This window comes from Vicugna pacos, chromosome X (assembly GCF_048564905.1).
Source record: "Vicugna pacos chromosome X, VicPac4, whole genome shotgun sequence".
Classification (NCBI taxonomy): domain Eukaryota; kingdom Metazoa; phylum Chordata; class Mammalia; order Artiodactyla; family Camelidae; genus Vicugna; species Vicugna pacos.
In genome coordinates this window covers 20714400-20742122 of record NC_133023.1, presented here as the reverse complement: position 1 = coordinate 20742122, position 27723 = coordinate 20714400, and the positions used below count along the sequence as shown (strand labels likewise).

At 34.9% G+C, this 27723-nt stretch overlaps 1 long non-coding RNA gene across 1 annotated transcript in view; it reads right to left on the bottom strand.

Moving 5' to 3' along the window:
* Positions 1-22691, bottom strand: part of LOC140692058 (uncharacterized) — a 50313-nt gene extending 27622 nt beyond the window's left edge. Inside the window, exons 1-2 of the long non-coding RNA XR_012067639.1 lie at positions 22630-22691; positions 21316-21439 (exon numbers count right to left, since the gene is read on the bottom strand). This is a non-coding gene — a long non-coding RNA (uncharacterized lncRNA). The remainder of the gene's footprint in view (positions 1-21315; positions 21440-22629) is intronic.
* Between the last annotated feature and the right edge of the window lie 5032 nt (positions 22692-27723).

Here is a 27723-nt window from a genome sequence, read left to right as displayed (position 1 = left end):
ATGAAAGAAATAGTTATCTAAGAAAGTAGGAGAACAAATGCAATAGGGAAATACAATATGATTCCATTAGGACTCATGCATTTATAATGAGATCCTGTTAGCACCTTTATGTGTTTTTGTATTCAGGTTTAGCTGCTTAGGTGCAGATATGAAATAGGCAGATAATTGTATTTAGCTATGGTTGGGTTTTTTTCAGGCAAGTAAAATGAAGAGAGGACAAGGAAACTGAAAGTGTATGTGAGGGCAGCTAGGCTGGAGAAAGTTGAAAGTGATGACTGAGGGGTTGAGAATTAGGGAAAATACAAAGATCAGTTGATTGATGGTCTCATGGAGTTGTATAATACTGGAGATCAGTTTATAAGATTGAGGAAATTGGAAAGAAAAAAGGCAATGATCAGAATGGATGCATGAAAATAAGATTATGAAGTGAGTACAAATACCTATTATGTCAACTATCAGAGAGAGCGAGAGAGTGCACAGATTGATTTCTTGACTTCTTAGTATTTGAGCCAGGAGATGGGTGGTTATGGTTCAGCATTAGATTCATTGGTACAAAGACTTCTGGTTTCAGGAACCACAAGACTCCATAAGACTGTGCAATTTCTTTCTCCTTTTCAGCCCTGCCTTTGTTGTCATTTTCTCAGAAAAAAACTGGGGTAGGAGAGAATTGTTAGGCTGACTGAATTATCATTTATTTGTGAGTGTTTTAGAATTCATTGTTTTGCCTGTTAACACCTTGATCAATAGTTGATACTCAAACATAGCTTTTGCCCTCAAATGGCACCCTTGGCTCATTGTTACCTGAAGAAGAGCTTCTTTCTGTGAAAATCAGCTTATTTAAGCTTCAGTACTTCCACTACTCTTTGATAGTTCTTTAGAAACATGTGAGTTCTATTTCATTTATATTTATCTTGATGTACAATGAGAGCAAAGATATTCTGCTTCATTTTACATCCTATACTGGATGGAATTCACCATCCATGTTTTCAAATTCTTGATGCAACTTCTGATTGTGCTCCACTGTAATCAGAATATCTTAGGATGACCTTAATCAGTGCCTAATTGAAGAAAACTGAGGAAATCTTTTACTTATTCTAAATGATCATGTTCACCTTTCTACCCCTGGACCTTCATCCATAGTGTTCAGTATATTTTTGGATACATACCACATTCTGCCATATTATTACCCATCTTGTATTACTCCATATAGGAAATCCTCACAATTTGGTCTTCAATGATCTACCCTTTTGGATCCAGAACTGCTCATCACATTATCTCTTAGTGTACCTGACACAATGTTTGGGCCATGATAATCAGATTTCTAGATTCTTTATCATCATATTTTTCTTCTGAATGTGTTCGTGTTTGCTTATATTTCTGTAATCTGGCCTCTACAGCTGGAAAAATCCCTCTGTATTCAAACCATGCAGTCATATTTCCTCTCTTTACGTGGTCATTCCAGTTTATGATGTCTAACTTTCTTAAGTTTAAACTGCAGTGAGAGATTTTGGTTTGGTTTCATATTGAGCATCTAGTCAGATAAAACAGTTGGGTCATCTTCATGTGGAAAGGAAAGCAGTTTACTGTATTCATCCCCCTTTTTGTTGTGGGGTGATAAACAAGTTGAACAAAAGGTCAAGGTTTTATCCCCATTGCAATTTATAAATCATAATTACAGTCTGTGGTGTCCTATTAATTATTATGAATTTTCATCTAACATATTAGGTATTGACTCAGTTTTTAAAATTGAAAATTTTCTTAAGCATATTTTGAATGCTTTATTATGAGACTTCAGTCTTTCTCCCTCATTTGTCTCTGTCCCTTTAGCACAAGTAAACAAAGATATTTTAAAATACTATCTTTGTTCATCTTATTTGTATATCTCATGAAAGTGTGATTGATTAGAAAGTTTATAGGTCTGCTCTGGTCTTTTTAAAAGTTAAAGATTATTAATATCCATTCATAGAATATTGTACAGGCATGCACAGTCATTAACCACATGTGTTCTACACTCACACACTGGGAACTAAGTAGGCGTAACTGCTTGCCATATACTTTTTGTCATAGAAGTCAGAAGTCAGTTATACAATAATAAGTAAATACATAGGCTAGCTTGTCATTATAATATGGTGTCCATATTATTTTAGTCATAATTGTGAGTTTAGGGTGCTTTGTATCTCACTTTGAAATAGGCCTAAATATTTAAATTAAAAATGAGTGGTCATTTACAACTTTGGATCAAGTGACCAAATGGAAGTACAAATTAAATTTTAGGTTTGTTAAGCAAAGCGACATATGTTTGTTTAGAAATGGTTAGCAACTATTAACAGTAACTGGTAATTAGACTTTCTCATTTTCTTTACAAAGAAAATTTTGAATATCTCATAAAGTTGTAAAATACATTTCAAAATTTTCCTCCAAGAAGCAATAAATTTTAGTTGGTTTAGAAACATTTATTGATAAAGTTAAACCAGTATCAAATTGAAGAATATGCTCAGTTGTTAGCCATTAATATGTGTGTGTGTGTGTACAGATGTATATATACACCTGTGTATGTATGTATACACATACATATTCTTACCATTTTGTCAATATTCTGAGTAAGTCAAATTAAAGAATGTATTGAAATTTAAAGAAAAGCTATGAAATGACTGATACAGTTAGCAGTGTCATCTATATGAGTTTCATTTTCTTCAGATTACATACAGAAATATAACTCAGAAATAAAGGTAAATTATGAAGTTAAAATGGCAAACTGTAATTTCAATCATTATGCCAATTTTTAAGTTAAATTCATCAAAACAATCCATATTTTATTGACTAACTTAGTAATAATAAAATTTTATTGATGTGAATTTGTAAAGGGCATTAATATTTTAAAAAATGATTTGTTCTAAACATTGTGGATAAGCATGTGATTTCATTACAATAAAATAGATTTGAAACTATTTCTTCTCTATTCCCCTCCTCCTTTTGACAAATGTAGGCCCTTATGGCTTGGCATTTTGAATGTACTTTGTTTACTATAGAATTTTAATTATTTTAGAATGAATTTATTATGTGCAGTAATGTCTGCATCAGGCTGAGCACTGAACAAAAAATATTAGGCTTCAGTTCTTTTTCATGAATAAATGGTAAAACCAGGTTATCCATTTTTTATCTTTAACAATTAATTATTATTAAACCATTAACATATTCCTGTAGGCAATGCTCATATTAGTCTGCATTGTGAAGTTCATAACTTATGTTGATTGATATTTTCTCCCCATTTAAACTGTTGTTTTCCTGAGGACAGGAGCATGTTAACATTTCAGTCAGATGCAGTTGGAAGGACACTAATCTAAAAGTTTCAGGACTAAGACACTAATTTTAACTTCCCTACAGTACCGTACTTAGAGACTTTCTTAATTTCTCTGAGCCTTAATTTTTTTTTAACCTATCAAAAGAGAAATGAAATATGCTCTGCTTTCCTGATACAGATCATACACTGATTGAAGAGAATAATACATGTAAAAGAACTTTTCTAGCTCATAAGTATCATGAAAAAAGACCTTGTTTAGTTATTGTTATGTTTTCAATTGCAGTTTCTAAAAAGGAAGAGAGAGGAAAGATGGAGAGATAGATAGGGGAAACAACTTATTCTCTTATTTTTATAAAATTAGATAGTATCATAATACTCCAAGTCACTACTCTAAACAAGTCTCCTAAATGGAGAAAAGGAGTGTAATAAGGAAGCGGAAATTGTGGGAGTGTTTCGGTTGTCACAATATCTGGAAAGTGCTCCTGTGCTTATGGGGGTAGGTACCTGGGAGGCTAAACTTTCTGCAGCCTTCAGAATAGTACCACATGTAAAAATTATCTTGCTCAAAATGCTAATTGCTATAACAAGAAAAATTTTTTGAAAGACTTTTTTTTGAGTATTTGAGTTAAATAAATTGAATCATATACCAGTATCTGTATTTTTAAATTCTGGATCAAAAATAAACCAAATATAGTCCTAATTATATTCTTATATGATAAAATACTTTATGAAATCTAACATAATGTTCTAAATTGTATATTTGTACAATATTAAAGCATTTGTAAGTATTCCTTAATTATTGATGGTATTATATAGATCTAACTTTGTAATTTGAATTATTTCTGTTCCATCTTAACCTTTGGTACACTGTAGGAATATTTTAACATCAATGTAGCAGGAAGTTCTGTGGGAAAATATGCTTTATTTGAAATGAAGCTTGGTGCCTACAAAGAAAAATAATTAAGATTTTTAATATTATTTTGTCCAAGGCAATTGTAAAACTTTCTCTAAAATTAAGAAACAGGATTATTTTCCCCTCGTGATTACTTGAGACAATTTTTAATCATAGAGGGATGAATCCAGTGACTTGTCTTCACACTGGAAATATGTCTCTGTAAGTAGAAATTGATCGCTTCTCCCCAAAAAGTAAAAAGTGCCTTCCATGGCCAAGTGTTGAAATCAATGCATTCATTATATACCATTTAATCATTCACCCTCCTTTGCATTTGGAAAGAACAAGATGCCTGCCAAGTAAATTTGCAGGGATGGTGTTCAGTTTTTGTGATTCCTCAGGTAAAAATTGTCTTCAGTCCTCCTTCTTGCCAGTAATGTGAGTCCTCCCCATGCTGTAAGCAAGTGAAGATCCATACACACCATTTTATCAAGCTCTCTATGCTTCGGAGGTAATATATTTTGAAATTTTGTGGCTAGAGTTGTAGTTTCATCCTAATACAATTTCAATAATAGGCCCCTACAGTTTTCCACTACTTTTAGGAAAGAAAGCCACTAGATTAATCAGTTTTCTTCTTGAATTCCAGTAATGGCTTAGGATTTGTTTTCTACTAATTGCCTTAGAGACAGATACTGATTTTTTTAAAATTTGTTCACCTGATAATTTACTTTCAAGGAAAGTACTGCTCATTTCCATACAATTCATACCTACTCATACAGTGATTCACTCCTGAAAGTTAAGGGGTGGAATATAAAATATTAAAAGAATATTAGTAATGGTAGAATATGGTAATGTCATCAGTTAGGAATAACTTTGCTTAGCTTGGCTGTTATGTACTCTGCAAGTTCAGTTTAATTGAAAGTTGGGGGGATGAATACAACTCATAAGCTTTTTGAATGAATATGAGTGTTTTATTCTTTTATTATGTGACATCTTTATTAAAATACTCTTATTGTCCCAGTTCTAATGTTATGTAGAGGAAAGTTTAATTTCTTGGAAAACTTGCAAAATTAATCTTCTTCTCTTGGTTCCTTTTTTATGTGCAAATCATGAGGAGATAAAATTCAAATAAAATGTATCCAGATATAGGGACCTGGTCATTTTCTCTTTGGATTTGATAAATTGATCTTTCATTTTTCCTCACAGGATATAAAATTTCCAGGAAAAGAGGAAGATACAGTTAAAAAGTTATTAAGCTGATTAAAAGTAATGTGTATTAAATGCATTGAATTTACTTTAAAATAATACATCATATCCATGGTTGTGCCCACATTGCAAGTGTTTGCTATATTTATCCTCTAAATTGTTTCTTGCAATGCATTTTCCTTATTTATTCCTTCTCAACTCTTTAAAAATAAAATTCCCCATGTCCAAGACACAGTTTCTGTTGACATCCCCTTCATGGCCACATAAACAACTTTTTATTATGATATATAACCTCTTTGTGGAAATTTTCTTAAAACCATGTCCACTCTATAGCATTGCAAGTTCCCTAGTCGATGAATGGAATTCCCTTAGTTCAATGCATGTATTCCCAATATTCAATGCATAGTGAAGGAACCAACCAAAATCTTTTATCTGGGGATTTTATTTTCTAGTCCTGAGTACACCACCAAATGTGTGACCCTGAGATTTTACTCATCCTGATTGAGGTCACTTTATTTCTAAAATGTGGGAATTAATCATAATCTTTCCTGTTTGTTTACTTACTATCATGAGTATGGCTTTGTTTTCTGTTTCTGATTATTGAAAATTAGAGATACACACAAAGGTAGAAAATAATAAGCCACCTCTAGTCAATGACACAGAAAATACTAAAGTAGTTAAAGCCCACCCTCCACATGCCCTTCCCCAAACACTTCCCTGCCTTGTTGACCAAAAGATATACACTCTTGAATTGCATGTTTTCCACCTTGCATATATATATTCTTAGTACATGCATATATATTCTAAAACAATCATTATATTAATTTTTTCATATTTCAATATTTATATACAGTATGAAGCCTCCTATCTTTTTTGTTCACTCAAATTTTAAACTTTAAGACTCATATATAAATGATAGATACTTCATTCCTTTTCATTGGTCTGTATCAGTCAATTGTGTAAATATACCCTGGTTTATTTATCTTCTCTTCTGTTGATGGACTTATAGGTTATTTAAAATTCTTCATTGTTATAAAGAATGCTGAAATAAGACATTCTTGGATATGGTAGTTTGTGATTCATAGTCTGTGAATTACCTCTTTATAACTTCCTCTTTTCTATTGGAAATTTGATCTTTTACTTATCAATTAATAGAAGTCCTTAACAATTTATGGGTTCTAATTTTTATTCAGTGATATATTTTGAAGGTTTTTTTTTATCAAGTCTGGGCCTTGTCTTATAATGCTGTTAATGCCATCATCATTTCTTGATATTAAAATATTTTAATATGGTTAAATTTTAATCAGTCTCTTATGTTCTTAGAATTTTGTATCATTTTTTAAGAAATCATTTTCTACCTTAAAATAAGACATTCTCCTAATGTTCAGAAGTTTAAAATTTTGCTGCTGCTTGTACTTTAGCCTTTAATCTACGTGAAATAAATTTTTATGTACAGTGTGAAATGCATCTCACATGCTGTGAGATAATGATATACTTTTAGTTTGTCTGTGTCAATAACCAATTACCTTGGCAACACTTACTCAATAATTTTTCCATTTATGATCTGCATGTCCATGTATATCTACCTCTGTCAATTACATGTGTTATAAGTGCTTTAGGTTTCTAAATTTTCTTGCTGTCTTATATGGATATTCACACATTCATAATTTTTAATCCATAAATTTGTATTGACTAGTCTTGATCTTTGCACTTTCATAAGGATTTGGGGGTTAGCTTGTTAATTGAAAAAGGATGTTAGAATTTTGTGGGGATTGCATTGAATTTAACAGATATTTTGAAGAGAAATGTCATCTTTAATATACAGAATATTCTCATCAACGAACATGGTATATCTCCCCATTTATTCTTTTTTCCAAAACAACACAATCTACCTTCTATCTTTAAAAATCAACTTACTTAAATTAAAGAGCAAACAAACAAACAAACAACCAATCCATTTAAAATATGGGCAGAAGAACTGGACAGACATTTTTCCAAAACAGGGAATGCAAAGGCCAACAGGAATGTGAAAAGTTGCTCAGCATCACTAATATCAGGGAAATGCAAATGAAAATCACAATGAGATATTATCTCACACCTGTCAGAATGGCCATCACCAAAAAGAACACAAATATCAAATATTGGCAAGAGTGGGGAGAAAAGGGAGCTCCTGTACACTGTTGGTGGAATGTAAATTGGTGCAGCCACTGTGGAAAACAATATGGGAGTTTCTCAAAAATCTAAAAATAGAACCACCATATGGTCCAGCAGTTCCACTCCTGGGCATATATCCAAGAAAAACAAAAATGTTAATTCAAAAAGATACGTGCAACCTTCTGTTAACAGCAACATAACTTATAATTGCCAAGATACGGAAGCCTCCTAGGTACACATCAATAGATTAATGGATAAAGAAGATGTAGCGTATATATGCAATGGAATACAATCCACCCGTAAAAAAGGATATTTTGCCATTTGCAGCCCTTCATTTACTTTTTTTTTTCATTTTAAAAACCAGAATTTTATAACTGGCATAAACATTTCCATTGTATCAAAAACAACAAAATACCTAGAAATAAACTTAACCAAGGAAGTTACCTATACTCTGAAAATTGTAAAACGTTGATGAAGGAAATTGGAGATGGTACAAAAAATGGAAAGATATCTTGTGCTCTTGGATTGGAAGAAGCAGCATTATCAAAATGGCTGTAGTACCCAAGGCAATCTACAGATCCAATGCAATCCCTGTCAGAATACTCACAACATTTTTCACAGAACTAGAACAAACAATTCCGAAACTTATATGGAATCATAAAAGACTCCAAACTGCCAAAGCAATCGTTTATACGTCTTTTTTTCTCTTTCTTTTTTTTTTTTTTAATTCTCTTTTCTTGTGATTTGATGACTAGAGAAATTCTTTTAACATTGGTTGTAAAGCTGGTTTGGTGGTGCTGAATTCTTTTAGTTTTCGTTTATCTGTGAAGCTTTTGATTTTTCCATCAAATCTGAATGAGAGCCTTGCTGGATAGAGTATTCTTGGTTGTAAGTTTTTCCTTTTCATCACTTTAAATATATCATGCCACTCCCTTCTGGCCTGTAGAATTTCTGCTAAAAAATCAGCTGATAACCTTATGAGAGTTCACTTGTATGTTGTTTGTTGCTTTCTCTTGCTGAGTTTAATATTCTCACCTTACCCTTAATTTTTGTTAATTTGATTACTGTGTGCCTTGATGTGTTCCTCTTGGGGTTGATCCTGTGTGGAACTCTTTGTACTTCCCGAACTTGGATGGCTGTTTCCTTTCCCAAGTTATGGAAGTTTTCGGTTATTACCTCTTCAGAATTTTTCTCAGGTCCTTTCTCTCTCTCTTCACTTTCTGGGACCCCTATAAATGTGAATATTACTATGCTTCCTGTTGTCCCAGAGTTCTCTTAAACTATTCTCATTTCTTTTCATTCTTTTTTCTTTTTTCTGTTCCATAGTAGTGATTTCCACTAATCTGTCTTCTAGCTTACCAATCCATTCTTCTGCCTCATTTAGTCTATTCTTGTTTCCTTCTAGCATGTTATTCATTTCAATGATTTTATTCTTCAACTCTGTTTGGGTATCCTTTATTTTCCAACTCTTTGCTAAAAACTTTGCTCTGTGCATCTATACTCCTCTTGAGTTTTCTGAACATCTTGGCCATCGTTATTTTAAACTCCTTCTTGGATAAATTGCCTGTCTCCTCATCACTTATTTTTTCTGGGATTTTTATCTTGGGCCTTGGAGTGGAAGATATTCCTCTTGCGGCCTCATATTGTCTGCCTTTCTATTTATATTTTTAAGTAGGTTAGTTATGTTTCTCAACCTTGGAGGAGTGATTGTCTGTGGGAGGCATCCTTTGTGTTCCAGCAGTACACTCCTTTCTTGTCACCCAAGGGCCAAGTTCCAGGCAGTCCCAGTGTAGAGTCTGGCCTGTGTTTGTGAATACCTTCCATAGGCTTTTGGATTCTTGTTTTCTTATTTCTGTTATCTGCCCCCTGGTGGATGAGGCTGGACTAGAGGCTTATGCAGGTTTCCTGGTAGGAGGAGTTGGTGCCTGCCCACTGCTGGATGGAGCTTGGTCCTGGACCTCTGGTGGGTGGGGCTGTGTATAGAGGCATTTGTTTTCCATTTATTCTTATGTAACTTTTGTCTTTCAATAATCCTTTGTGAGTTTTTAAAAAATTCTCATATATCTTTATTTTGAGATTTATTCTTAGGCACCTTATTTTTTGTTGCCATTTAAATAGTGTTTTCTATTACATTTTTGCCTGCTTATTACTGGCCTCTGTTGACTTTTAGTATATTGATTTGTATCTAGCAAAATTGCTGAACATTCTTACTAGGTATAATTGCATGTTTTAAACTGTATATGTGATCAGTAGTGTCACTTTAAAATAAGAACAATTTTGTGTCTTCATTTCTCTTTTTTAATACCTCTCACTTTTTTCTTCTATTACTGAATTCTCTAGGAGGTCTGGCACAATGTGTAAAAGTAATGATATAATCCTATAACTATAATTCATGTGTATTTAACTAAGTTTAATAGGAATATTTCTTAAATTTTAGAGTTAAGTTTGATGATTATGTGGGCTTTTGATGTATAACTTTAATTGCCTTGTGGATATTTTATTCTATTCATCAATTACATGAACTTTTATCTTTAATGAATATGGAATTATTTCTTCTGGGTGTATTTTGATAATCATATTTTTTAATTTGCTGATATAGCTGATTACATTATTAGATTTCCTGATGTTACTATTTCTCCCTAACATTGTAATGACAATTTTATGAATTTGAGGTGGCACAAGAAAGAAAAGAAAATCACTAAAGGCTTCATTTTCAGGCAGGTTATTACTGTGAGCAAATTACATCTGACCCCACCGGGTAATTCAGAAAGACAAGTATAGAATAAGCCTCAAAGTTATCCCAACTAACGGGTAAGGGAGTTATGCCAACCAAGGGACAAGTGAGTGGTAGTATTTAGCCTCAAATTTCCATCCATCGTTGGCTGAGGGTAGCTCGCATTGGGATTAAATCCCTAACATATGATATACATGACCCACACACAGGCCTCAAGTGGATAGTTGTAGGTATTTTCTCTAGGAAAAATCATTGCTTTTCAGCAGCAGTAAATGGTGGTTACTTTAAGCCAGGATTTCTCAACCTTAGAAGTATTGATGCTTTGTGCTAGATAGTTTTTTGTTATAGAGTACTATCCTGTGCACTGTAGGATGTTTACCAATATTCCTAACTTATTTTCTTACTTCAGTGGATTGAAGGCACTTAACAACAGTCAGCCAAATTCATGAGATGTATAATTACCACTGTCTTCGTATCTTTCAGTCGCAAGTACTAAAGCTATTACATAATCAAATATGTACTTTTTGCTCTATATCTTCTCAAATCACCACATATAAGTTCCTTTGCATTATGAGGCTAAAGTACTCCAGGAATCATCACTACTCCACTTACTACTAGCAGTATGATCCTTGTTACTATTTAACCAGTAATTGATTCAATTTCACAAGTCATTCTTTGAGTCTGCTTCTTAAATCCACGGTCATGTCCAACTATCTTAGTTTGGATTTCCCTAGCTTTAGATTCTGACATAAGAATTTGAGTGAATGTAGTTTTTGTGGAAAGTGATCTCAGAACCTGAAAACCCTGGTAGGAGAATAAAAAAGTGAGACAGGGAAGAAAATGAACCAATAAATTATTTATTGTGGAACAGCTAACTCATAAGTTATCATGGGCTCAATCCATCTAGGTAACTAGGCCCCATAGTTAACTACTCAAGGATAAAGTAGACTGTGGTATTTATCCTCTAACTCCCTACTGTCATAACCAGAGGGGAGACATTAGCCTGCTGACACTTTAGGCCTGCCCCATTGACAGGCTGAGAGAAAGACTGCAGCGGAGAGTTGCTGATGCTTCCTGAAGGGTTCTCTTGGCATGTACTGAAATGACGAGTGCACAGTGGACATGGGCAAGGCACTGACAGCATCTGCTCCTGTGCTCCACTGTCACTGGACTTCTCTTCCTAATGCACAGATCTGATCATGTCATAGCCCTGATTAAAAATGTTAAATGGTTTCCAAAATACTGTAAGAAAAATAAATCCAAACACTAAAATTAAGTGAAGCACAGGAGACTCTTTAAAATCATTTCCAAACACCTAATAAGCTATATTCCAGATATGTCCTTTTTCTCTTTGCTGTCCATTTCATTGTTTGACTTTTTATTTAGCTTTAGCTTATTTTCTATTCTTATTACCCAGAAAGCTTAAAGTTCTTTTCCATGGGGAAAGTTAAAGAAGAACTCCCTATAACAAGGCTAGTGCAGTATGTGCTACATTCTGTCAAAGATTTTGTAGGTCCAGTAGACACCATACCCTCTTATCTAATGATTACAAGTAATCTGTGTGTATAATTTAAAAAATAGGAATTTTTCAAGCATCTGAATTTCCATACTCAAATGCATATCTAATTTGTGATGTATCATATTATTTAAGTGATTTCTATAAATTGTTTCAATGAAGTCATTCTCAGTTTGTGTAAATGGGAATCACTGGTTCTAGTTCCTCAGAAGCTAGGGGTGGGGTGGGATAGGGAGTATATTTAATGAACTCCTCTCTCCACTGTCGCTTGCTTCCTTGAATCAGTTTATATGCTGTGGTAGGTAAGTTGCTCTTTCAGGTGGCTCAAATTACTACTTCTCCTAATGCCTTCTTCTACTGGTAGTAGGCACTACTGAAAGTCACTTTGGTGATTAGATTGTGTTTCTTGGATTCTCCCATAGCACATAAAGTTCTGCTGGCTAGTTTTACTGTTAAGGGTACTGAGGCCATGCTGGATGAGTGGGGAAATGGGTAGACCCCTTATTGTCAAGATTCACTCACTGCCTTATTTTGTTGGGGTAAGAGTTTCAACTTCTTACTTTCATCTCTGGTTTTGGCCACTGTGAAAAATTGATACACTTAAGTCCCCTTGGGGAAGTCACTTTGTCAACCCACTAATGACCTTCTTGTTATATATTCTTTTGCATATTACTTCAGTTTTGGATTCCTAAATGGGACTTTCCCAACAGTCTTGTGCTCTGTAATAAAGTGAAAATATTCCAAATCATTTACATTTTCTTTTATGTCTACATTTTAAAAACAACAACATTTCAATATATATTTGATAGTGTACAAAGGAACTGAATTGAAAGTGTAGAAGAGAAATATACCAAAAGTGATATGAAATGTTTTAGGTTGGAGAGTGCATTGGAAACCACCCCATGGGCCTCCTAATTCTTTTCTTCAAAAGCCAACCCAAACATTCTCTTTTATGATTCTATCTTTATTGTTGCTACATTACAAACCACAGCACCTTGCATTTTACCTCTTATATTTGCTCTAAAATAAAATCAATAAACACAGTAAAAAGGAACTTCTTGTATGGTTCTTTTATTGACAATTTTCTAAAGATTTTACAGGTGTATACCATCAATAAGAAAGACATGTGGAAGATAAATTACTATTAAAAATCCTTCATAAATATTTTGGCAACAGTATATTGAAAAAAATTTTTTTCTGTTGCAAAGACATTTTTAAAGGTTTAATTTGGGGTTTTATGGTATAGAGATACATACATGTTTGTATCTATGTAATATAATTATGTTTTAAAATAAATTTGAAAATAAAAAATTTTCTTGAGATACAGGGCTCTAAAAATATGGAGATAAAAATAATCTTTTTAAAACTGCAAAGAATATGTAATGGCATGTGTGAATGTTATGGCCTGGAAAGAGCAATTAAAAGATGGACCAGCCATTATCATGTTAAGGATAAATGTCTAAAAACAAATTCTCCATGATCTTCAGAAATCTGTCTTGTTCCTAATTATTAAAATTCTCTCAGTCAGCAAGCAAAGATCTAAAACTTGATTTTTTCATTCCTCTGTCTTTAGCAGAAAGAGTGTAGAAATAAAACTGCAAATAATACTAATACTCCCATCTTAATGTGACAGACCATATACAAAGACAATTTAACAATCATTTCAATAAACTATGTTAAATATGGAAGGATGCAGCAGAGATACTAAAGCCAGCCAGGATGTGAGGGTAATGTGGAATGTCAGAAAAGCTAATCCCAGAAGAAATACTGCCTAAGTAGATACTGGAGGAGTGGGTAAACTATACTGCTATGAACATTCTTATTCCTGCCTTTTGGTGAATAGGTGAAAGTACTAATGTTGGGTTGATAGCTAGCTAGCTACTTAGATAGGTAGATAGATAGATAGTAGAATAGCTGGGTCAAAGGTATACAAATGTTCAGCCTTAATAGATATTTCCTAACAGATTTTTAACATGTTTGTCACAGTTTACATCTAATCAGCAGTATATGAGTGTGTCACTTGTTCTACAACCTTATCACCACTTGGAAGGTAAAAGGAAGGTAGGAGCTGTTGGAGATGGAGTGTCAAGGTGGAGATTGTTCCAGGCTAAGGGATGGCATATGCAAAGGCCTAAGGAGAAGGGAAAGCATGGCTTATTTGAGCTGCTGAAAGTATCGTGATGGTGTATATTTGTGGATGAGCACTGAAAGAAAATGAGACTAAGTAGTAAGCATACATGAGATTATGAGAGGCTTTGCATGCCATGGGAAGAGGTTTAAAATTTACCTTAAAGATAACAGGAAGCCAATAAATATGTACAGCTTTTTTATGTTAATTAAACTTCAATAAAGTAGTTTTTAAAAAAGGAATAGGGGATGTTGAAAGAACATGGTAGCCAACCTTAAAGTGTTCCTAATAGTCAAAGCTGGAACATTTTGTGCAAAAAAAAATAGTATTAGATTTAAACCCATAGAATAAAATGAATATCTGTAAGTCCATATAGATATAAATAAGTTACCAAATAAATAAATTGAGAAAAAGGAACTGCTCTTTCTGAGAGTAGAATTTCAATTGATGCATGTAGAAGGAAAGAGGGAAATAGAAAACTTACTGTTAAGCACATACCATGCTAATAAGTGATATAGATTAGATCCACTGATGGATACTAAAAATAGTGAGTGAAAGTTTGATGAGAAACAGAATTTGTGTAGTCTCACAGTATCACCTCACCAAATATTTGTTAACCACACACAGCGAAATAGTAGCTTTTCAGAGGAAAAACCTTAAAAAAACTACCCTAACCAAATGACCATGGATAACAAAACCAGTAATAAGGTATGGTGACATAATGAAGCCCTTAAGATGTAGCACAAAGAAGAATGCAATATTATATCTGTGATATTCTTGCCAAAAATGTATGGCCTCACTTAAATCATGAGAAAACATCAGACAAACCCAAACTGAGGGCCATCTACAAAATCACTAACCAGTACATACCAACAGTATCAAGATTGCAAAAGACAATGAAAGACTCAGGAACTATCAGAGATTGGAGAAGACTAAGTAGACACAACAACTAAATGTAATATGGAATAGGACATTGGATTTTGGAACAGAAAAATGGGAATTAGTGGAAAAATTGGTGAAATATGAAGAAGATTTATGTTCAATGAATAGCATTGTACCAACATTAATGTACTGATTATGATCATTGTTTTGTAAAATGTTAACTTTAGGAAAATCTTGATGAAGGATATATGGGAATTCTCTTTACTATTTTTACAAATTTTCTCTAAGTATAAAATCAGTTCAAAGTTAACAGTTTAAAAAAATATAATTGATTCTTCATGGTAGCAAAAGAAGCAGAGATGGCCATTGCCTGAAACATAGTGACCTCAATAAATAATTGTGAAATGAATGAATAAATAAAATAATGAGAGAAAATTTACCTAAATCCCAATGTGCTCCTTCAGGTGAGCAGTGACCCAAAATGCCAGCAAAAGGGACCTAACTGTTTCCTAATCATTTATTTCAGAACAGAAAATTTAAATCTAAAGCTGAAAGTTCTCTTGAGACAAGAAAAATACATAGAACAAGTGGAACAGCAGCTTTAATGTTAGAGAAAGGCAGTACCATCTTATCAAGTAGGCCCCTAACAGAAAAGCAGCAACAACAACAAGCCAGAGTGGACTAATGGAGGGAGCAGTGATGTTTAATCCACAAGATACGATAAATTAAAAAAAGTCATTTTAATACCTGTATTTAAACAATTCATGGAAAGGCAAATATTGAGATCCAAAAATAAGTGCAAGTGTCGGACCTAATGAAACTTACAAGCTTCTGCAGAGCAAAGGAAACCAGAAATAAAACAAGAAGAAAACCTACGGAATGGGAGAAAATTTTTGCAAGTGAAACCGACAAAGGCTTGATCTCCAAAATATATAAGCAGCTCATACGACTCAATAAGGAAAAAATAAACAACCCAATCCAAAAATGGGCAGAAGACCTAAACAAGCAACTCTCCAAGAAAGACATACAAATGATCAAAAAGCACATGAAAAAATGCTCAATATCACTAATTATCAGAGAAATGCAAATCAAAACTACAATGAGGTATCACCTCACACCAGTCAGAATGGCCGTCATTCAAAAATCCACAAATGACAAATGCTGGAGAGGCTGTGGAGAAAGGGGAACCCTCCTGCACTGCTGGTGGGAATGCAGTTTGGTGCAGCCACTATGGAAAACAGTGTGGAGATTCCTCAAAAGACTAGGAATAGACTTACCATATGACCCAGGAATCCCGCTCCTGGGCTTGTATCCAGAAGGAAATCTACTTCAGGATGACACCTGCACCCCAATGTTCATAGCAGCACTATTTACAATAGCCAAAACATGGAAACAACCTAAATGTCCATCAACAGGTGACTGGATAAAGAAGAGGTGGTATATTTATACAATGGAATACTACTCAGCCATAAAAACCGACAACATAATGCCATTTGCAGCAACATGGATGCTCCTAGAGAATGTCATTCTAAGTGAAGTAAGCCAGAAAGAGAAAGAAAAATACCATATGAGATCGCTCATATGTGGAATCTAAAAAACAAAAACAAACAAACAAACAAAAACAAAGCATAAATACAGGACAGAAATAGACTCATGGACAGAGAATACAGACTTGTGGTTACCGGGGGGGGAGGGCGGGGTAGAGGGTGGGAAGGGATAGACTGGGATTTCAAAATTGTAGAATAGATAAACAAGATTACACTGTATAGCACAGGGAAATATACACAAAATGTTATGATAAATCACAGAGAAAAAAATGTGACAATGAGTGTGTGTATGTCCATGAATGACTGAAAAATTGTGCTGAACACTGGAATTTGACACAACACTGTAAAATGATTATGAATCAATAAAAAATGTAAAAAAAAAATAAGTGCAAGTGTCAACCTAAAATATTCAGTAGAAAGAAAAGCAACTGAGAATTTTAACATCCATGTGTTTTTTTAAGCACCTTGAGAAGAAGAAAAATAAGAACATCACCACCAAAAAACCCAGAAAAAAGACATTTAAGATCTCAAATTAAAGCTGCTTATGGAAGTCTGAAATTATGACTAACTAAGCTGCCCATTGTGTCTGTCACAAGCTTTATGTGGTTATTGAGCACTTGAAATTTAGCTAGTCCAAACTGAGTTGTATTGTAAGTGTAAAATGTGTATCGTGTTTTGAAGACCAACCTACTATGAAGTAAAGAATGCTAATTATCTTATGAATTTTTTATATAGATTACATGTGGGAATGATAATATTCTAGAGATATTCATTTAATAAAACTAGTAATTAATTTCACATAACTATTTTACTTTTTGAAATGTGACTACCAGAAAATTTTAAGTGACTTCTGTGGTACACATTTTATTTATGCTTGCATTATACTTCTACTGGATAGCACTGATGCAGAACATGAAAGAGAACTGACTAAGGAAGCAGTATTTTCAACAGCATTGAGCCTTATCAGTAAAGCTCTAGAATTTCTTTCTAATATTTATTTAATATTTATTATTACATCCATGCTTTCTTTTAAATTTCCACTGGCACCACCTTTTCACTTCAGAACCAAATTATTCATCAACTATTTATTAAGCCCTTTATTTCAAGACATGTTGTTCTGGAGGAATGTGATGAACTGTTGCTGAAGTATCTGATTCTGTAGTCTTCTGATCCTTAAGGGCATGGGGGGACCTGGCTTCTAGAGATGGATTTCATGTGGCATTTTAAAATTCATCTTTTTAAGTGTCCAGCATAGAATTATGTTTCAATGTATCTTAAAAGATTCTATCCCTTTTGCTAGACTCACCCAGATTCTGGGTGCTGCAGGACAAAAGGCTCTGAAGGGAAAAATTAACTTTATTCTTCTCTGTGTTCATACCCTGTCTTCCTTTCTGTTCTCAAATCCTGAGACAGAATTTACCCATCCCAAAGTCTCTCTTTTATTTTTTCTCCATTAAAATCCAGACCACAGACAGTCCTGATTAAGCAACTCTCTTTTGTTGCTTTTCATTTGACTCTGCTTGGTCCTTCCAAGACAAGGGCCTTCTAAGCAAAAGTGATTTAAGCTTAACAGTTCATACTTAACATATCTCATTTGAGTCCTGTATTAGTTATTATCAAACTCTGTGGGCTCATTACTCCTGTACTCTGATCAAAATCACTGAGGACCCAAAAAAGCTTTTGCTAGTATGGATTATAACTATGTATAGTTACCATTTAGAAATTAAAATGGAGACAGTTTTAAAAATACTTATCAATTGATATAAAATGACAATAAAGAACCCATTAAATATTTTTATAACACTTTTATGTGAAATAATAACTATTTTTAAAACAAAAATTAGTGAGAAGAGTGGCATTACTTTAAATTTTTGAAAATCTGTAAGTTTGGCTTAACAGAAGACAACAGGTTACATCATATCTGCTTCTGCATTTAAGCTGGTGCGATGTTTAGTTTTGGCTGACTGTATAAATAAAATCTGGCCTCATACAGGTGTAGAGCTTGAAAAGGGAGGAGTATTTTAATAATCTTTTCTGATAACACTATACCCAAATAGGCAAGTGGCGCTTTCTTAAAGGTTGGTTATGATGTGAAATTGGAAACCATTATCAATGATTTTTTTTGTCCTTTGCTACATTATAATCTTGCATGCTAGGTCTTTTGACATCACAGACTCCCTTTTTTTTAACATTTTTTATTGATTTATAGTCATTTTACAATGCTGTGTCAAATTCCAATGTAGAGTACAATTTTTCAAATATACATGAACATATATATATATATATATATATTCATTGTCACATTCCTTTCTCTGTGAGCTACCATAAGATCTTGTATATATTTCCCTGTGCTATACAGTATAATCTTGTTTATCTATTCTACAATTTTGAAATCCCAGTCTATATCTTCCCACCCCCACCCCCTTGGCATCCACAAGTCTGTATTCTATGTCTGTGAGTCTTATTTCTGATCTGTATTTATGCTTTGTTTGTTTGGGTTTTTTTAGATTCCACATATGAGCGATCTCATATGGTATTTTTCTTTCTCTTTCTGGCTTGCTTCACTTAGAATGACATTCTCCAGGAACATCCATGTTGCTGCAAATGGCATTATGTTGTCAATTTTTATGGCTGAGTAGTATTCCATTGTATAAACATACCACCTCTTCTTTATCCAGTCATCTGTTGACGGACATTTAGGCTGTTTCTATGTCTTGGCTATTGTAAATAATGCTGCTATGAACACTGGGGTGCAGGTGTCATCCTGAAGTAGGGTTCCTTCTGGATATAAGCCCAGGAGCGGGATTCCTGGGTCATATGGTAAGTCTATTCCTAGTCTTTTGAGGAATCTCCATACTGTTTTCCACAGTGGCTGCAAGTATGGTGCATTTATAATGGCATACACTGTGTTGTCAAATATGTTTCTGACTGGAAAGATTTTCTGCTTTCACAAGCATCATTGGAAACCAAATCCTCCCCTTACAACGTTTTATGACTGATGAGTGGAAGAATTTCCCACAGACCAGCTCCTGGTTTAAAATACGTTTCCAACCTTATTTCTCCTCCCCTATCCACAAACCTTCAATCCTGAGCTCCTTAGAGCATGTTCATATCATAGTAGTACCTCTGATCCTGCATATCTCTGTCACAACACTGGGTCATACAGAGTGGTGAACTATAGGAGTTTTCCTGGAAGCTATTGCTGCATGTATAGCTAGAAATAACTCTTCTTGAACATAGCTAAAAATCATATAAATATATCCCAAAGTAAATCTTCCAAATCACCTTTGCCTTAGTCATATCCCCAAAGGTTTTTTGCCATACCAGTGGCAACTGACAAAAGGTAAATGTGACAGAAGGCATGCCACAATGGAAAGAAACAGTGAACTACAGAAAAGTAACCTTAATTTGCAAATTTTACAAAACATATGATTGTCTGGACACATTGCTCAAGGCCCTGGGAAAAGTAACCAGCAAGTGCAGGGCCCTGAAGTTAGACTTCTCAGTTTCATGGGGAATCTACTTCTGCCAGATGCCCACGTCTGTTTTTCCTAAACTGTTAATGTGTAATATGATCATGAATGTATTTTTCAGTCTATTTTATATTTTACCTTGACCTAAAAGTTTCTTTATACCAACCTGTTTGCTACTCAAGTCCACAGAATCCAATAATTAAATAACCACAAGATTTAACGTACATGCATTCAGGCGACCTAAGGTTCAGAGAGCACTCCCAGCCTAAGGGCATCCCAGCCATACCTGATTCCTGAAACACAGTGATTAGTGTCCATTCTAAATATTTTTCCCTCTATTCAGTGTATCTCCTGCAACATTGCATTTTAAAAGTTTAAGAGTTAGTGAAAATCTGTTCCACTACTTCAGAAAAGCCCAAAGATTGCCTAACTTTCAACCATTCTCCAACCTATCACCAGTATTCAGCTGAACTGCCCTTGCTGACTTCTGTGGTTACCAGATCTGCAAGCCCTGAGCATACTTCTGCACAATCTCAGCCATCTGTTTATTCACCACGGGTCCAAGTGTAACATATTGTCTGTGTCTTTGGCTTGACTTTCTGGATTGGCTTACTTTGGTGCCTCTGACTATAAGAGATTGGCTTTAAACTTGCTTCTCAGGCAGGGCATCATTGCTCCCATTATACCAGAAACACCAGAGGCCAGCATAAGAGAGTGGATTGAAATATTGAGCAATTCATGTCAGCTGCCCCAGCCACATTAATTGTTGGTGTGTGTGTAGATCTGTTTTTGTGTGTATGTGTGATTTCTTAAATATCTATTATTTTCAAACCTTAAGAGATAGAGAAAGAATGAAGATGTCAACCATGCTTTTGGCAGCTAAAGTGGAAACAGTCTTGTCCTGGTGACAGTTACTGATAGTGAAAGTGTGTTGGCAGCTATATTGACATAACCTGAAATATTTTTAAAAATAGTTGGACCCATAGGAACTAAATCTTTTGATTTCCTGACTTTAGACAAGTGAACCAGTAGGAAATAAGCCCCTACTTCTGTTGCAGTGCCCCTGAGGGAGAAAGGCCAGTGAAGACCAATCCCAGTGGAGGAAGATTATTTTGGGAGGATTGAGTCCTGTTCATTGACTAGAAGTAATGCAGTGTGTAATCTCCTTATTCAGATCAATCTTTGAGGCTTGGAAAAGTTTTCAGAAAATGTAACCCAAGTGAGAGCTCTAAGTCAACAAACCATAGGGAAAGAGAATAACATGTCCACTGCACCCTCAATAAATAGATCTATTCCAAGACTCTGAGATTTGGGACTCAGTATTCATGACCTTTTATGGATAGACTAAGGAATCCTGGGATATACTGCAGTATTGCCCCTCTCCCTCCTGTACATACCTACACATTCTCCATCATATTACTCTTCTAATAAAACAAAATTAGCAATCATTCTTCCATGTAAAATAGAAGACACAACACTTACCTTTTGAACAGGTTGGAGTAGAGCTTATATTAATCCCATGATGACAGGTAAGTTACATTTTATCTCCCCGTGGTCTCTGCAGCAGGGTGGTCATACTTCTCACATGGAAGCTCAGGGCTCCAAGCTGAAAACAGCAGGAACAGCCATAAAGAGATAAAATTGCCTATTTAGCATTTTGGTCTTTCCCAGTGCCCCTGGATGAGCTGTGGTAGACAAAAAAAAAAAAATCCCTAGAAATCCAAGTTCTTGGAGAAATCTTTGTTTATGTGGTGACAATCAGACCCTCTCCATTAACTCCAGAGACAACAGTCACAACCACAGCCTTCTAGCTAGAGTACTCAAAGGTACTTACAGATTAAGGGAATATTGGGGGACATAGAGAAAAGATGGTAATGTGAAGATACAGAATTGTGTTTCTTTCTTGTTCTGGTTATCTATTGTTACATAACAAATCATTACAAAACTTGTGACTTGCTAAAACAATTACTATCTTTTACAATATTATAGGTCACGAATTTAGGCTGGGCTTGGTAAGGCAATTTTTCTGCTCCATGTAATACTGACATGGCCAATCCATGGTATTTAGCTAGTGTTTGGACTGGTTGGGAGGATCCAAGATGGTTTCACTCAGATGCCTACCAACTTGATAGGGACTGCTGGAAGGCTGGCCTTAGCTCAGTTTCTTTCTCATCTATGTTGTCTCTGCCCAAGTTCTCTCTAACAGGGTAGTTGGATTTCTTACTTGGCAGCTCTGGGCTCTAAGAGAGTAGAAGTGGAAGCTATAGTCCTCCAAAAGGTTAGGACTGAATATTGATGTCCCCAGCAAAATTCATATGTGAAGACAAAATCCCCAATGTAATGATATTTGGAATTGGGCCCTTCCAAATAGCATTTGGAGGGTTAATTGGGTTGGATTTGGTCATAAGGGTGGGGCTCTTATGATGGGATTAATGCCCTTAGAAAGAGGAAGAGACACAAGAGTTTCCTTTTCTCTGCTATGTGAGAGTACAGTGAAAAGGTGGCTGTCTACAAGCTAGGAAGAGGGTCCTCCCCAAGAACTGAATCTGCCAACACCTTGATCTTCGACTTCCCAGACTTCAGAACTGTGAGAAATAAATGTTTATTGTTTAAACCACCCGTTTGTTATAGCAGCCCAAACTGACTAAGACAGCCTGGAACTGGGCATAATATTGCTTCTTCAAGGTTCTATTGGTCAAAGCAATCACAGGCTATCCCAGACTTAAGGAGAGGAAATATACATTCAACCTCTCCTTGGAAGTGAAACTAAAAAGCATGTGTTCATCTTTAACTTACCACACCTCTCTTTGGTAGAGATTGCTCAAGCCCTAAAGTTAGCCCTAGCACATAGAGTCATGATGTCAGAATCCTTCACAAAGCCAGAATTCTTGAGGATGGCACTGTCACCAAAGACTTCAGAACTCTAGCACTGATTATAAAAGCCTTACGTATACCCTGGTTGAACATGAACTGCACCACACCCAAACACCTATAAACAAAGTCATTGTTCTAGGAGTTCTGTGGAGAGCTAAACTTTGATATGGTAAAGTATTTAATTGTACAGCTTTATCCTGGGAATCTTTAGAGGCAAAGTTTAAATCTTCCCATTTATAAAAATGTATGGTAGAAACTGGAAAAGATCCATGGAAGATCAACTGAAAAGATTAAGTATAGGAAATTACTTCTCTGAACAAACCTGAAGGAGTTCAGGCTATTGAGCCACAACAAAGGAAGCTATCCAAGCTTAATAGATGTCTTCAAGTGTAGGAAAGGATACCCTTAGAAGGAAATTAAGCAGTTGCTCTGCTTAGAAAATGCTGTAGCAAGAGAAAATGACATAACAAAATAGACAAAACAGGAATTGGATCTTTCTTTCTATTAGAGAATTAAAGAGCTTGAAGTCAGATATTTTAAAAGATGCTTTATTGGTTTTTGGAGTTAGTGTATTATTATTATTGAACTCTACTGCTTTAAATTTATGGGAAAAATTAAGTAGCAAGATGAAAGAGGAGGGAGGAAAATCATACGGATGGGAAATGGCCCCTGACATTAGGTTCTGGACCATCTATTTGGGAAGACAACAAATGTGTGTTAAATGAATAATTAAAGGTAATAGTGAAAATTTATAAATATATATGAGCTGCCACCTTGGAAGAGTGGCCCTAAATAGGCTGCCCCAGGCCCATATTTATTTCCCCTCTATGAAATATTCATTCTGTCTCCCTTTTGGTTGCTTCAGAGGCTACCCTTGCCTTTCATTGTACAAGGAGTTATGGAAAGGGTAAAGGAGAGAGAGTTTCTCTTGAATTTTTCACAAATGCTCTCCATTAATTCATTAGACTGCAAATCACTGATGGGCAAGACAGGACCTGCAGGGAGGAGGGTTGTCAGCAATTATAACAGTTATGGAAAGAATTGATGAAATAAAATTCATATTTTATGGCAAGATGAGAAAAATTTAAACATAAAATTATTCTTTGCTCATTTGGGTCCCCTTCCTGCCCTTTAGTATGTATTGTACATCTGCATTAACCAGACCTCCTTAGGAGATAACCTTCCTACTTAAGGGGCCACAGTGACCCACTACTCACTTTGTACATGTAGATATAGATTGTGTAAACTGTCATCATTTGACATATAATCCTTTGTTTCAAAAACTTGTATAACCTTGCTTTGACCTCTAATGGGCGGAACAGTTCTCAGAGCTTTCTGAAAGACTTTATCCTGGTTTATAATCCTCAGGTTGGCTCAAATAAAATTTTCCATTTATTTCTTAGATCTACTGTTGATTAATTTTTTAATTGACAGAATCAATAGGAAGAAATAGGGATAGAAAAAGCCAATAGGTATCCTTCCTCCCAACCTAAATTGGTTGCACCTTCACAAATGAAAGAGCTTCAAACCTCTCCTCACTGAATAGCGATCTTTTCTCACTCTAAGCACACTCTACCTCATATTCTGCTTCTCAGTTTTTAGATCATAGAAGTGTTGACCTACTTTCCCCATTACTTCTCTCTTAGTCCTTCCGCTGTGGGATACCCTTGAATCACCACCGAAAAATTTGTGCTAGGGAAATCATAACTTTTTCAGAGGTAGGGAAGAGAGCAATGCAGATTCTCTGTTTCTGCTACCAAGCTTCTGGAGGTGCAGTAGGAGGTGTGGTAGAAGGGGAGATTCTTTACCAGCTTTCCCACAGAAACAGCAAGAGACGCAAGTTATTTAGTGGTTTTTGTGTACGAGGAACTTTATATACATTTGAGATTGTGAACCATAAGAAAGTTGCCAATTTTTTTAGGTTCCAAAAAGTTGAATCTTGGCAATTTTTGTATGGTTCAACTTAAAAATATTATATTATGCTTTAATCCTTATACTAACTCTCAGAAGAGGATATTAACTTCTTATACATAGTTCATTTAACAAAACTGAGGCCTGCTGAATAATACACAAATAGTAAGAAAAGGAGCCACTATATTAACAGTTTTATTCAGTTCCAAAGCCCCATCTATCATCCCCATTTATCTTGTGTCCTGTTGATACCTATTGGTATTTTAAGTCAAGTATGTTTTATTTCACATACTTTTGGAATGGCTTCCTCCTATCTTAAGCATAATTTCCACTCTGTTTTTAAGTTAGAGAACCTTACCTGAGTTAAACATTTAGATTCTAAATAGTCTTTGTGAATATAACCTCCTGGGTTAGATGCTCTCTCACACAAGGAAGTATATGGATCCTGTAAAATGAGCCCAAACAATAATAAAATCAATGAAAGACAGATAAAAATATTGGCCATAGAGACTGAAAACTTAGATTCCTGCTTGATCTGGACTATATGATTATATAACAGAGAGGCATCCTGTTTGCTGAGACTCAGATTAACTTATCAGTTCATTTGGTAAAAATGGTGTCTGTAGCTGGGCTCTGACATTCAGAAAGAAGGCAGAGAGATCTAAGCTACAGGTAAGAGAACAGTCTTCAAAAAGATTTGAGAGCAGGCAGTTAACAGTGGCCCATACAAATATATATAGCTCTTAATACGAAAGAGTGTATGATTGGAGTAGGTGATGGTAAGGAAGTGGTTCTAACTTTAGGCAGTATGTAGAAGTCCCGTTAGATATAATTTCATTAGTATAAGGCAGTGTCCTCTTCATCTTTGAATCTCTAACACAACAGCTTGCTCATAATGGGTGCTTAATACATGGATGATGATTTGGTTTCTAGGCAGCAAACTGTTCATGACAGCAGAGGTTAAAAATTAACTACCCTGTACATACATTTTAAGTTCCAGAGACTTGGTGAGATATGAGAGAGAAGAGAGAAGAGTTAGGAACAGAGTGCCAACTAGTTGATGTATCTGGTCCTTGCGCCACATGCTTCTTAATTGAATAAAAATGTCATGAGGACAAAGAAACAGAAACTCTAGCTTCTAACTATTATAACTGAGTTTCAGTTGAAGTTACAATCCTGGCTAAAGAGAAAGATTTGTAGTGTCAGGACTCAGAAAGAATGATTTATTTAGATAATATAGTATTTAAAATTATTTCTTTAAAGGCAAGGCTTTGATTCATGTCATGCTTTAAGGCCAGGTTATGTTTCTCAGAAATTTTGCTATGGACAGAGGTAAACCAGGTCTGCTAAAAGCTTTGAAGCTTGATTTTAAGAAAAGTTTATGGAAAGGAAATCTTCTATATCTGAAAAAAATGAGCAAGATTATTAGATTCCTTTAGGAAGTTTACTGCTCCTTTTTATGACATAAACCTTAGTTTCAAAGAAAGCTTTCTAAGTTATATCCAGTTTCATATTTTATATATATATATATATGTTTATATATATGTTTATTTTTTAACATTTTTTATTGATTTATAATCATTTTACAATGTTGTGTCAAATTCCAATGTTCAGCAGAATTTTTCAGTCATTCATGGACATATACACACTCATTGTCACATTTTTTTCTCTGTGAGTTATCTTAACATTTTGTGTATATTTCCCTGTGCTATACAGTGTAATCTTGTTTATCTATTCTACAATTTTGAAAACCACATTCTATCCCTTCCCACCCTCCACCCTCCTGGTAACCACAAGTCTGTATTCTCTGTCCATGAGTCTATTTCTGTCCTGTATTTATGCTTTGTTTTTGTTTATTTTTGTTTTCTAGATTCCACATATGAGCGATCTCATATGGTATTTTTCTTTCTCTTTCTGGCTTGCTTCACTTAGAATGACATTCTCCAGGAGCATCCATGTTGCTGCAAATGGCATTATGTTGTCGGTTTTTATGGCTGAGTAGTATTCCATTGCATAAATATACCACCTCTTCTTTATCCAGTCACCTGTTGATGGACATTTAGGTTGTTTCCATGTTTTGGCTATTGTAAATAGTGCTGCTATGAACATTGGGGTGCAGGTGTCATCCTGAAGTAGATTTCCTTCTGGGTACAAGCCCAGGAGCGGGATTCCTGGGTCATATGGTAAGTCTATTCCTAGTCTTTTGAGGAATCTCCACACTGTTTTCCATAGTGGCTGCACCAAACTGCATTCCCACCAGCAGTGCAGGAGGGTTCCCCTTTCTCCACAGCCTCTCCAGCATTTGTCATTTGTGGATTTTTGAATGACGGCCATTCTGACTGGTGTGAGGTGATACCTCATTGTAGTTTTGATTTGCATTTCTCTGATAATTAATGATATTGAGCATTTTTTCATGTGCTTTTTGATCATTTGTATGTCTTCCTTGGAGAATTGCTTGTTTAGGTCTTCTGCCCATTTTTGGATTGGGTTGTTTATTTTTTCCTTATTGAGTCGTATGAGCTGCTTATATATTCTGGAGATCAAGCCTTTGTCGGTTTCACTTGCAAAAATTTTCTCCCATTCCGTAGGTTTTCTTCTTGTTTTACTTCTGGTTTCCTTTGCTGTGCAGAAGCTTGTAAGGTTCATTAGGTCCCATTTGTTTATTCTTGCTTTTACTTCTTCTAGGAGAAAATTTTTGAAATGTACGTCAGATAATGTTTTGCCTATGTTTTCCTCTAGGAGGTTTATTGTATCTTGTCTTATGTTTAAGTCTTTGATCCATTTTGAGTTGATTTTTGTATATGGTGTAAGGGAGTCTTCTAGCTTCATTGTTTAACATGCTGCTGTCCAGTTTTCCCAACACCATTTGCTATATATGTTTATATATATGTATATATTCCTCACATATATGATGGCCACTCAGTAAAATAAACATGGTTTGGTAAATAAAAGCATTTTTTCCCATAACCAAATATAGATTCCTGAGTTCTCTAGATGTCCTATTAATAGAAGAGACATAAACCAATAGTTTTTGTTGCCAAAGTTGTCATCTAGTCTAGAACAAAAAAACTGAGAGCAATGAAAACAGGAAAAGAGTGTAGAACT